Genomic DNA, 13470 nt, shown 5'->3' with positions numbered 1-13470 from the left:
TTGTCAGACCCTAGTCTAGTGCACTGAGTGTGCCAGGGCGTGTAATCCAAATGCTGCTGGTGGGCCTGCAGCACTGGTTGTGCCACCCACAGAAGCAGCCTTGTAAAATGTGTCTAAGGTCTGCCATTGCAGAGCCTGCGTGCAGTCTGGTACTGTCATGCTGACTGGGCAAGTGCACCCACTTGCCAGTCCTTAAACCTTCCCTTTTCTTCATATTAGTCACCCCTATGGAAGGCCCAAGGGCAGGGTGCATTGCAAGTATAAGGTAGGACAAGCCCTGGTGTGTGTGGCATGTCCAAATAGTGAATTACAGCCATTTTTGTTTTCACTATTGCAAGGCTACCTGTTCTCCATAGGCCAGAAAGGGCTGTTAGAATTGTTACATTTTATAATCCTAACAGGCTCAGAGAACATGGTAGAAGTTCGAGTTTAGTATGCCTGAACGCAGAATAATAAAATACATCTTTTAGTAAAGTTTATTTTAATATTCTGTGTTTGCAAATACCACTTTTAGAAAGTAGGTATTTGCTTGTCTAACCATTCAAACCTTCCTCTGCTAGTTTGTGTATTCCTACGTCTAGTTTCTGTGAGTGACAGGGCTGGGGAATTCCAGGAGACAGGCTGAGTCACCCAGTGGTGAATAGAGGATCTGCATCTTGATGGGAGGGAGGAGTGCACCTGAACTCTGAATAGGGCTGTACCTGCCTTCCACAATGCTGGCTCCACCCCCTGGGGAGCGGCTGATGTCTCTGCCCTGCACACTGAAAGAAGAGAAGGAAGACTGTCAACAGAGTACTCCAGGACTGTACTTGCCTTCCACAATGCTGGCTCCACCTCCTGTGGGGCGTCTGATGTGCTTGCCCTGCACTGTGAAAGGAAACGAGAAGTCTGGTAAACAGAGTGCTTCAGAACTGGTTTGGACTGGGCAAAGGCCCCTCTCCCCTCAGAGAACAAAGGGTTTCTGGGTATAAATATTGGGACCCTGCTCCCATGAAATTAGATCACTTTGGACAACAAGACTGAGGAGAGGAACCTGAAGAAACCGAGGAGAGACTATTCCCAAGCTGAAGTGCTGCTTGTTGAAATGGCCTGCAGTGGTTGCCTTACTGCCAAAGGAAGGAGAAAGGAACTTTGTACTTTGCTTTCAACTTGTGAAGGATCTCCAAGGGCTTGGAAATGAACTTGCCTCCTGCTGAAGTCTCAGGGACAACAGACTTCACCCCCCAGCTCCCCAGAGTTCTTTGGGAAGTGCCTGCTGCTGTTTTGGGCCTTCTGAGGAACTGCGTGTCGCAAGGGGCTAGAAGTGCTACTCAACGAGAAGAAGCGTGTCGCAGACGCCGCACCTGCTGTCGCAACTCCGGAGAAAGGAGGGTGTCGCCGCTGAAACTGTCGCACTGCACTGCATCGGAGAGAAGCGTGCCGCAACGAAGCGGAAGCGTGTCGCTGCTGCTGCCGTCGCAACTCCGGAGAAAGGAGGGTGTCGCCGCTGGAACTGTCGCACTGCACCACATTGATCAAGAGCACCTCGCATCCCCGCATTGCCCCTGAACTTCGCCGCATTTCCCATCGCTGCGACACTGCTTGTCGTGGAAGCGCAACGCAACTTAAGGTACATTGACACAGAGTGTCGCATCTAAGAACTGAACTAAGCTTAAATCTACCATCTTAAAGTAATCAGTGTGTATTTTTGTTGTTTATGGTCTTGTGGTAACTCTATATAAAGTATACTTATTTTTTATATAAACCTGTGTGGTGTCCATTTGTAGTGTTGTCACTGAGTTACTGTATGTGGTCACAACTGCTTAACCTACAACGCCTCTGAAGTAAAGCCTGCCTGCTCGCGCCACGTAACCTAGAGGGAGAGCAGGGGTTATTTTAGGTGTGTAATCCCCCTTAACCTGACTAGAGGAGAAGGTCCCTACTTGTCACAAGTACCTACATGTGCCAACTAGAGACCCCCAAATATAACACCCCCCTTGATTTTGTTGCTCGAACGGTTCTGGCAGACTTTGGCTTCTGAATACCACCACCCCTTCACCTCTTAACTGGCGGTTCAATATTAAGATCAAGGTGGGTACAAAGGTCGAGCTCCCTAATAGGTGTATCGTTGAGGGCAAGTATAATGGGAAGAATTTCCAAGAGGCTTGGTACCGGGTTCTCAGATGGAAGTACTTGCAAGGGCTGAGTGGTAATATTATCAACACTTGTGTCCCCTAAGGAGGACTGCATCTGGTAGACAAGAGGCTGCTGTGATAAACACCGCTCAGTTAATTCAATTTTGTGCGCGAGTACACTCATTGCCCTAGTTAAGAATGCATCAAGCGTGTCTACAGTCCCTCCACCCAGCCTCTTCTTGGCTCCGACTGGCGTGGACAGGCCTGCCCTTGGCCTGGGCTTCACCCGGGCGCGGACCGCGCCGTGGGAACACCTAACGCTTAAATGCGTGACCACGGCAGCACGGGGGTCAGGAGTTGTAGACCTCCCATGAGGGATTACGGGAATTGCATCTTCTCCCTCCACAGTGACTCAGGCGATGGCGGCTACAACAGCCACTGGAACACGTTGTGCTTAAATGTGTAAGTCCGGCAGCAGGGGTGTTGGGAATTGTAGTCCTCCACCTGCGGACTGCAGGAATTGCACCCTCTCCCTCCTGCAGTGACTCAGGTAATGGCGGCTACAACAGCCGCGGGAACACGTTGTGCTTAAATGTGTGCGTCCAGCAGCAGGGGGGTTGGAAGTTGTAGTCCTGTACCTGCGGGACTGCAGGAATTGATTCCTTTCCCTCCTCCAGTGACTCAGGTGATGGTGTCTAGACTCTAAGACACACATGTAAGTCAAATACTAATGTTCCTGCGAATCACAGTATAATGGTCGCGAAACATTATAAAATACATAGTATCCTGTGGTGAGAAATTGTAACAGGTACACGGACTCAAATCTTCTTGCCTACTCTATCCTTGGGAATTACCTAAAAAGAAGTCAATTAGGTTAAAACAGAACCTAGTTAAAAGCAAACGGTGGAAGGGTTTAGTAACAACTCTCAGGTAAGGTTCAGTCCGAGGGGAGGTTTTTGACAAAAAATAAGCCTTTACTGATGGTTTCAGTAGCTCCCGCTCCTCACGCTCCACTGACACTGCACCGACAGGAAATTCAAGAATTGGGTTTTAATCCAAGTCAGGTCCTCTTTTTTTATCGTATCCGGTGAATAAAAAAGATCTCGGCGCCCCAATTTTAATAGGCTCTGCTTAACGTAATAAAGCCACGGGATACTACTAGCTTTCTCCAGAGTGATGCAGTCCCTAATAATCTGATGGTTCAATGTTAAGTCTAGATTAAGCCAGGTCTTGAACCGAAAGACCACTGGGGCCAACCTCATCAAATCTGACACATACCTAACCCCTAGCAGAATGGACAGAGAATGGTGACCATATGCGTTTGTTGAAGCACAGAGAGCGGGGAACGTTGTATATGCCTCGGAGAGGTTACTAAGAAATTAATTGGCGTTTTATTAGTGGCATGTGAATTAAAAGAAAGTAATGAAGTGAGATTTCCTGGACATTTGCTTGTTCGTCCTGAACTGGGTTCTAAATTCAGGGCACCTGGACTTGGCTCTACAAGTTTCCTTACCTTTGTCCTGAGGAGGTCAAGAATGATATAAAGGCCGAAACGTGTCTGTGTCAGCAGTCTTTGACAAGAGGAGTCTGATTATAATTGATATATCTTTCTGACGAGTGAATTCACATTTCTGAATTAAGGTCTCTAGAGGGGTAATTACCTCGTGTGCATGTAAGACAACCTCAAAGTGTATTCCCTTTATTTAATAGATGAACACTGTTTTTTCTATCAAATGGGTAGAAGGAATTTTATGAATTGTGTTTTGGGATGTCTACTTATTTGTAGTTTGCATATATGTTTGTATGTCCAAAAAGATGATAACAAAATGAAAAAGATAATATGGAAATATTGATGACTAAAAAATTATTACAACAATAACTAAAAACGATAACTAAAAGTTCGTACAAAATGTGTCTGGTATGTTATTTTTTTTAAATAAGAAATATGAACTAACAACAGGACTATGTACTGTTAATAGGGCAATATAAAGTTCCCTATGTTTAAGTAGATATACACATATCTTTTCCTCCTTGCCAGCCGTTTTTTCTTTACCTTTTTGTAGTACTTTGCCCAGGTCGAGGGGGGTCATTGGGTAAACCCCTACATATTTTTTGAATAATGTAATAAAGCCATGGGATACTACATGCTTTCTCCAGAGTGACACAGACCCTAATAATCTGACGGAAAATGTTAAGTCTAGATTAAGCCAGGTCTTGAGCCAACAGACCACCGGGGCCAACCTCAAATCTGACACATACCTAACCCCCAAATCTTCATCGATAACAAAAATTGAGGATTAATTGGGGGACCGATAAGAGGGTATGCAAAAATGTATTTTCAACTTTCTGGACCACCTCCATATACTTTTAACCCCAGATGGGTAATGTGACTGCTATAAAGAACGTATGCCATGCAGACAGTGGCGGCTCCCCCACTGGGGCGTGGGGGTGTCACCCCCCTGCTTTCTCGCTGTGCGAGAAGGCAGAAACATAATGGTATTAACTACCATTTTATATTTCTTACTTCTCGCACGGCAAGAAAGCAGAAGTGCCTCATTGGGGGTGGCCGGTCCTGCTCCAGGGCAGGGGGAAGTGGCTTGCCCACTGTTGTGCATACTGACTGGTCGGCTCCAGGGCCGACCAAACAGTCAGTATGTGGGCAAGCATATCCCCCTGCCCTGGAGCAGGACCGCCCACTCTCTCTTTTTTCTCTATTAGGCTGCTGCAGTTGCCTACAATGGATGAAAATGGCCCGGGTGGGGCGCGCTCCAATGCGCCTCACCACTTGTGATTGGTGGAGCCTGGAGGGTTGGGACGCCGAGCTGCAGGCATAGAAAACGCAGAACGGTGGGAGCGGGAGCCAGGACCCATCCAGAAGCGGGACAATAAGTTTCATGTAATATTTTGTTTTCATTAAATAAACCCTTCCGCCACGCCACGACCCCATTTCCACCGCCCCCCCCCCCCCCCACACGCCCGTCATGCCGGCCGCGTCTGGCAGTAAATTTAGAAGGCCTTACATAATAATTAAGTTGTTTAATGTGACTAAACAACTATGGCCTTGAGGAAACCCTCCACATGGTAGCTACTAAAGATGGTAATTCACTCTGGGGCTCAAGCATGAAGGCAGGCATAAAGAATCTGAAGCAATAACGCTGTATCCATGAAAAACAATGTTGTACAGGGTGTGACATTTACACGTCTTAAGATATGCAGAAATGTGGACAAGTTGTAGGTATTTACACTGCATTTGTCTGTACCTTCCCCGTGCATCGTCCAGGCCAGGCCCCCTACGCGCCTTCATGGCCCCCAGGTAGAGTCCAGGCACTGGGCCAGCTGCATAGAATGCCGCCCTCACCTGTCACAGCTGCATTATGTGACAACTGATATCTGTAGAAGGGCAGTAGACTATGCTTTCCTGCCTGCCACCCCCTGGGCTTCCCTCACCCCTGCTGCTAGGATCAGGACTCAGCTAATGAGCAGGGCGAGCAGAATATTCCCAGAGAGGCACCTAGCGCCCACTTAATTAATAATTAAAAGCTCGGGTCCACCGGCCGCTGAATTCCAAAGACGGCGAGGCACAAACACTGTGTGGGAAAGCTGCATGGATAAGTGAAAATAAATATTTGAAGGAAACAGAAAGGTGTGGGTCACTCAAGGTGTGCCCAGCCTGCGGACAGTTGTGACCCTGCCGTGTGGTTAAACACACAGCACTGTCTGCCGCTGCAGGTCTAAAGGCTGGGGAGAGGCCTAGAACAGAAGGGGAGCTTTGATTTGTTAACAAAAGAAAGAGGGCGGTGACCCGTGGGCCTGCTATTTACCTAACTATGTCTGCCACGGCCTTAGAGTTCATAGTGGCCCACCACGGGGACCAGTTCTTTTAAAGTTCTAGTCCCCGGTGCGGGTGTACAAACATCCCTTCGAGCTCGTCATGGCGGTGAGTGAAATCAACTTTTGGTTACATTCAGAATGCCCGGAGCAGAAAGAGCTGTGAGTGTGTGTGATAGAGGTGAAGGCCATGTGGACTCTGTGCTGAACGACAAGCACGCAGGGGAATGAGCAGCCTGGAAGGGCATTGTTCACCATGCCAGTGTCCAGCGAGATTCCTACTACTGACCGGTTTACCCAGTGCAACATAATACGCAATGGAGCCGTGCCCATTAAAAGCAATCCTTCCTCATTTAAGGTTTTTTGGCAACTTAACTTTTCTTATGGCGAGAGTATCAAGTCTGCTTTGACAATTTAACTTGCGTTTTTCTTAGACCGTGTACATTGTCAGGGCACTCTTAATTTCCATGCATGTTGGACAGTCCTGGCATGGATTCGTCGTTTTAATAGTTGGTGGGTGTAATCAATGGATGGTGCACAGACATGATAAAATAGTATTTACCCTAATGTTCGGACTCGCTTGTACACCCAGTGCTTTACTTATAAGAGGATAAGTATGGATTTAGTGGGTCCTCTCCCAAAATCACAAAGATGATATATCTATATACTGGTTATTGTCGATTACGCAACTCGATACCCAGAAGCATTTCCCCTACAAACACCAAGCAAGAAAAAAACATCAGTGAAAAGTTACTAGAATTGTTTTCGAGGGTAGGATTTCCAAGAGAGATTTTGGCAGACCAGGGTACTCCCTTTGTTTCTCGTTTAATGAAACAAGTCTGTAAAACCTCGAAAATTACCCAAATAAAAACATCGGCTTATTACCCTCAGACAGATGGTCTGTGCGATATAACGCCTTCAAGCTAACCATGAAGAAAATGCTAACCACCGAAGGGAAAGATTGGGACATGTTGTTGCCACTCGCCCTGTTTGTTATTTGAAGCCAGGTTCCGAGAAGCTTGGGTTGTTCTCCCTTTGAACTTCTTTACGGGAGATAGCCACAAACCTTGCTAGAAATGACAAGAGAAGCGTGGGAACAAGAGAAACAAGAAGAGACACAACATCATCTAGAATACACCCAAAGCCTAAGAAACCGTATACATAAATTGCGAGATTTTGCTCACAAAAACCTAGAAAAAGCTCAAAGAAGCCAGCAGATGTCTTACAATAAAGGAAAGAAGTGACAACAGTTAAAGGTTCATGACTGGGTGCTCCTATTCCTACCTTCCTCTATACATCAAAATCGGACAGAGTGGAAGGGACCATATGAAGGTGCTGAAAGGATAGGCCTCACTACTTACCAGTTATGCCTTTCCTCAACCAAAACCTAGATATACCACATAAATCTACTAAAGAAATGGTTGGGACCCCTCCCCAAAGACACCCATTACGTTTTGTCTGACTCAAAACCCATTGCTTAAACATTGAATAAATTGCCCATAAACGAACATCTAACAGAGGAACAAAAAGTGTCTCTTCAGGCCCTCTTAGAGTCCTTCTCCTCCATCTTTTCCGACCTCCTGGGAAAATCAACAATACTCGAGCATGCCATTGTTACCCCTCCAAATAAAGTAATAAAACAACGCCCCTACAGAATACCAGGCGTTAGGCGGGACGCAGTTCCGGCCGAAATAGAGAGCATGTTACAACTAGGAGTCATAAAACATTCCAGCAGTAACTGGTCCCCCCCATTGTCATAGTTCTGAAACCTGATGGTTCCATCCGTTTTTGTATAAACGTCCGAGCAGTCAATGCCATGGTGACTCGCTCCTAGCCTACAAGCTGAGTGGTCGCTCCCAGTGTCTCTTGCAGGCATCTGGTTTTATCGCGCTGCATTGCTAGAAGTTTGAGCTTAAAAGCGCCTTTCATTTGCTTTCATTTCGCCTGCTGTATTAATTATTTATTAGCGCTGCCTGTTTGAACTGCTTTGTGACATTCCGCCTGCTATATTAACTTTTAAGTAGCGCTGACTTGCCTGCACTGCTTTAATTGTGTAATTGATTTGGACACTTCATCTGCTGTGTTGAATATTGCCGCTTTGATTCATTAGCGCTTAACTGGTTATTTCCACAGTGCTTTCAGTCCTATTAGCGCGCTAGACTGTAGCGCTACGCTGTGCCCCCCCCTCCGCCTCCATTTTGTTTGTTGTTGTCCTCGTGTGCCCGCCCCGCCTCCCAGCTGTGACGCCCTCGCCCCTCCCCCGCCACCATCCATATATGACAGGAGTTCCCGCGCGCAGCGTCTACGCGCAGCGTCCGCGCCCAACCCACGCCGAAGGTGCGCCAAAGGTAAGCCCGTCTACGCCCGTCCGCGCCTGGACCGCGCCCAGCGCCAGACCCCCTGCCCCTTGCGCTACCCAGCCCTCCCGCATTACCTATGATGCCGCCTCCCTCCTAGCCCTTAACCCCGGCCGCGCCCCCAACTGCGTCCAAGCTGCTCCCGGACACACCCATGGACCATTCTCCTGCTACTCCTGCAAATTCATCGGCACCAACAACACCTCCGCTACGACCACTCCACAGATTCCCGACCCCAACCACCTTCAATGCATCCTTCTCAGCACCCGATCGGTGCACAGGCACGCCATTGACCTTTGGAACTTACTAGACTCCTTCTCTCCAGACGTCGCCTTCCTAACAGAAACATGGATGAACGCTTCCTCCGCACCAGACATCACCATTGCCATCCCTGAAGACTACAAGATCACCCGCAAAGACCGTACCACCCACACAGGAGGAGGAATCGCTATCGTTCATAAGAAATCTATCCGCATCTCAACCAGCTCTGACGCCAACCTCGCCAACTCCGAACACCTCCACTTCCAAATCCACATCGACCCCAAAACAACACTCAGAGGCACTCTCCTCTACAGACCACCAGGACCCCGCGCAAAATTCAGTGAAGACATCACGGACTTCATCACCCCACACGCGCTCCCCTCCAAAGACTACATCCTCCTGGGAGACCTCAACTTCCACCTCGAAAAGATCAACGACCGCAACACCGCCACCCTCTTAGACAACCTCGGACTTAAACAACTAGTCACTTCCCCCACCCACATCGCAGGTCACACACTCGACCCCATCTTCACATCCAGCAATCATGTCTCTTTCAGCCACACTACGGATCTCCTTTGGACCGACCACAGCTGCGTTCACTTCACCTACAACAAGCCGAAACCCATCAACCACTCCCAACCTACCCTTCAAAGAAACTGGAACAAAATCACCACGGACCAAATCTCCACATCGCTCCTTCGAAACTCCCCAGCCTTCTCTTCTAACGCCAACGAAGCCGCCGCCAACTTCTCCCTATGGTTATCCAACACCGCCGACACATTAGCCCCACTGAAAAAACGTCAAAGCAAACCTGGCAGCAAGAAAGCCTCTTGGTTCAACGATGATCTCAAGAAGTCCAAGAAACTCTGCCGTTCCCTTGAAAAGGCCTGGAAAAAAGACCCAACCACCTGCACCAAGGACGCCTTCAAAAGCGCCACCCGCACTCACCACCAACTGATCCGAAAAGCCAAGAAAACAGCATTCAAGGATCGACTTGACAACAACGCCCACAACAGCAAGGAACTTTTCAACATCGTCAAGGAATTTTCCAATCCCTCGGCCAACTCCAACGACATCACCCCTTCTCAAACCCTCTGCGACTCCCTAGCCTCATTCTTCCACAACAAGATTGCAGACATCCACAACAGCTTTGACAACCAACCCGGAAACCAACCCACCCCACCATCTGCTGACCATCTTCCCCCCGCGAACACCCTTAACGCCTGGAACCCAATCTCCACTGAGGACACCATCCGCCTGATGAACTCCATCCATTCAGGATCCCCCACAGACCCATGCCCTCACCACATCTTCAACAAAGCAGACTCAGTCATAGCACCGCACCTCAGAGACGTCATCAACTCCTCCTTCAACTCCGCTACCTTCCCAGAAGGCTGGAAACACGCTGAACTCACCGCCCTTCTGAAAAAACCAACAGCCGACCCCACCGAACTCAAAAATTACCGCCCCATCTCGCTTCTTCCATTCCTGGCCAAAGTCATCGAGAAAGCCGTCAACAACCAGCTCGCCGCCTTCCTCGAAGCCAACAAATCCCTCGACCCCTCACAATCTGGCTTCCGAGCAAAACACAGCACTGAGACCGCCCTCATCGCAGCAACAGACGACATTCGAACTCTACTGGACAATGGAGACACAGTCGCCCTCATCCTCCTCGACCTCTCTGCAGCATTCGATACAGTCTGCCACAGCACCCTTCTACAACGCCTCAATAACATCGGAATCCAAGGAAAAGCACTTGAATGGATCACCTCATTCCTCACAGGAAGAACCCAGAGAGTCCGCCTTCCTCCATTCAAGTCAGAAGCCTCTGAACTCATATGCGGAGTACCTCAAGGATCATCACTCAGCCCCACCCTCTTCAACGTATACATGAGCCCCCTCGCGGCCATCGCTCGCCAACACAACCTCAACATCATCTCCTACGCGGACGACACTCAACTGATCCTATCTCTCACCAACGACCCCAGCACCGCCAAAACTAACCTACACGAAGGAATGAAAGAAGTTGCCGAATGGATGAAACAAAGCCGTCTAAAACTGAACTCAGACAAAACAGAAGTCCTCATCTTAGGTACATCCCCCTCTGCTTGGGACGACTCCTGGTGGCCGGAAGCCCTCGGAAAAGCACCCATCCCGACAGACCACGCACGGAACCTTGGCGTCATCCTGGACTCTTCACTCTCAATGAACAGACAAGTCAGCGCCGTATCCTCTTCCTGCTTCAACATTCTTCGCATGCTCAGAAAAACATTTCGCTGGATCCCCTCCGAAACAAGGAAAACAGTCACCCACGCCCTGGTCACGAGCCGACTGGACTACGGTAACACCCTCTACGCAGGTACCACCGCCAAACTCCAGAAGAAACTCCAACGAATCCAAAACGCTTCAGCCAGGCTCATATTAGACATCCCACGCAACGAACACATTTCTGGTCACCTTAAAGACCTCCACTGGCTACCCGTCAATAAAAGGATCACTTTCCGACTGCTTACCCACGCACACAAATCACTCTACGACAACGGACCAGATTGCCTCAACTCTCGACTATCCTTCTACACCCCCTCCCGCCAACTACGCTCTTCCAGCCAAGCCCTCGCCACTGTACCCCGCATCAGCAAGACCACCATGGGAGGCAGATCCTTTTCTTACCTGGCTGCTAAAACATGGAACTCACTCCCCGCTTACCTTCGCCTCACCCAAAACCACCTAGCGTTCAGAAAGCAGCTTAAAACATGGATATTTGACAAATAATCTTCCTCCCCTTCCGAAGCGCCTTGAAACCCTCTGGGTATGTAGTGCGCTATACAAATTTCTTGACTTGACTTGACTTGCCATCTCAAAATTTCACTCATTCCCATTACCAAGAGTCGATGAATCAAGAAATTTGGCTTAGCCCAATATATAACCACATTCGATCTTACAAAAGACTATTAGCAGGTACCACTTAAACAGGAAGACCAAGAAAAAAACGCCTTTAGCACCTCTAATGGGCTATGCGAGTTTACTGCACTGCCTTTTGGGTTATACAGAGCACCAGCGACGTTCCAAAAACTTATGAACAAAGTTTGCTCCCAACATCAGGAGTACTCCTTAGCCTTCATAGACGATATCATAATATTTAGCCCTAACTGGGAACTACATCTCGTCCATTGTGGGAAGATATTCCAAGCACTTAGGACTGCAGGGCTCCACGTGAACTCCAAAAAGTCCAGGATAACCTTTACTAAAGTCAAATATTTGGGCTATTTATTGGGAGATGGGGCTATCGCTCTGCAACAAGAGAAATTGAGAGCAGTCTTAGATACCCTCTTCCCTACCACCAAAAAGGGCATTTGATCCTTTTTGGGCTTACAAGGCTACTACCGCCGGTTTAAACCCAATTATTCTGAAATAGCAGCACCACTAACCGACCTACTGAAGAAAGAGAAAAGGAACTAAGACTTGGTAAATCCTCCCCAAGCCGCCAGAAAGGCATTCCACGAGCTCAAGTGAGCCATAACCTAAGGCGGAGAAACCAGCAGGGAAGACCGGAAAAACACAGAACACCGAACAGCTTTACGAGAGAGAGAACTGGAGCCTTGCGGAGGTCACAGCTTGTTGGCGAGCGGAACACCCGAACCTGGCGGAGGAGGGAAAGTCAAAACAGAAGGAGACCAGACCTCACTGAAGGACGTGGAGTCACCACGCCATGGCCCTGGAGTAACGTGCTTTTACAGGAGCGTGGGCGTCTACGGGGCTTTTGGAAAGGGGCTGAGTCAGAGAGGGATGGGAGGGGAGGCTGAGGGGTGAAAGGGACGCAGGGAAAAGGAAATAAGTGAGACAGAAAAGAAAAACAAGCGCAGAAATCATCGGCTACTCTTTTTCTTTTGGTTGTTCCAACCTCACATCCTCCCTTGACTAAACCATAAAGCAAAAACACTTACCTGGGTCTTTTCCTTCTGTCCGAGGGACGACGGCGGCCGAGGCTCACCTAAGGGACTGAAGAGGAAGACCCTGTGGGAAAGAAGAATATAACAGAGACAATCAATCATTGTGATTTCCTGTAATACTAATAAAAAGTGCATACCAAGAAACTATTCAATGCAGTATGCTCCTTCTTGACCGACTCTTCTAGAACGGGGAGCTACATACTTTCCCTACAGGGAATGGGAGACAGAAACACAGAGACCAACAGACACACAGACACACACTCAGGAAAGCAAAGTAGGGAAACACTATATACAGTTTGTATATGCTTGCGTATGTACATTGTTTTATAAAGATGGTGGAACTATTGATTTGAATGCACTTTCTTTTCTTAATTCACACATGTATGAGACAGTTCAGAGTCTGGAAACCACTGCACAGCCCCTGCCCTGAATGTTGCCTCTCAGTGTCCTGAAGATGCCCCCGTGCTCGAGAGTCACCCTGGGGTCAGAGGCCTCCCTCACCTCTGCTGGAGCCCCGCTCAGTGGGGGCTGCAGGGTCTGGGGGGAGGGAGGCACCGGGGGCCCGGCTGCCTGTGAGGAGTGGGGCCCGGTGTGTTATTCCCCCTCCAAGTCACGCGCGAGCTCAACAAATCAAAACAAAACAAAACAAAACAACGCGTCTCACTGCTGGGCACGCGCAGGACCGCGCGTCACAGCGGCGCACGTGCGGAGCGAAGACACTACGTCCTATCGCCGAGTTAGGACCTAGCACGGGGTACGGACTGTGAATCGCCCTGGACAGAGAACACTCAGTCTCACTGCGCATGCGCAGAAGAGAGACACTTCCCCCAGAGGAGCGGACCGAGGAGCTCTGCATTTAAATACATCTCACCCTGTGCTGTGGCGCGAGGCGCCTCGCGCTCCGCGGCGGCAGGCGGTTGTATCTCATTCATTGTGTCCCCGCGCGGACACTGTTATTCT

The 13470-nt window shown here is 48.9% G+C and overlaps 1 protein-coding gene across 1 annotated transcript in view; it reads right to left on the bottom strand.

Moving 5' to 3' along the window:
* The window catches only part of LOC147737872 (uncharacterized), a 61623-nt gene extending 48493 nt beyond the window's left edge, over positions 1–13130 (bottom strand). The window contains exons 1-2 of the mRNA XM_086947829.1: positions 13012–13130; positions 12505–12574 (exon numbers count right to left, since the gene is read on the bottom strand). The gene's annotated coding sequence lies outside the window, so the exon portion shown is untranslated. The remainder of the gene's footprint in view (positions 1–12504; positions 12575–13011) is intronic.
* Between the last annotated feature and the right edge of the window lie 340 nt (positions 13131–13470).

This window comes from Lissotriton vulgaris, chromosome 1_1 (assembly GCF_964263255.1).
Source record: "Lissotriton vulgaris chromosome 1_1, aLisVul1.2, whole genome shotgun sequence".
NCBI classification, from domain to species: domain Eukaryota; kingdom Metazoa; phylum Chordata; class Amphibia; order Caudata; family Salamandridae; genus Lissotriton; species Lissotriton vulgaris.
The sequence above is the reverse complement of the archived record's forward strand: the minus strand, read 5'-3'. Positions and strand labels throughout refer to the sequence as shown.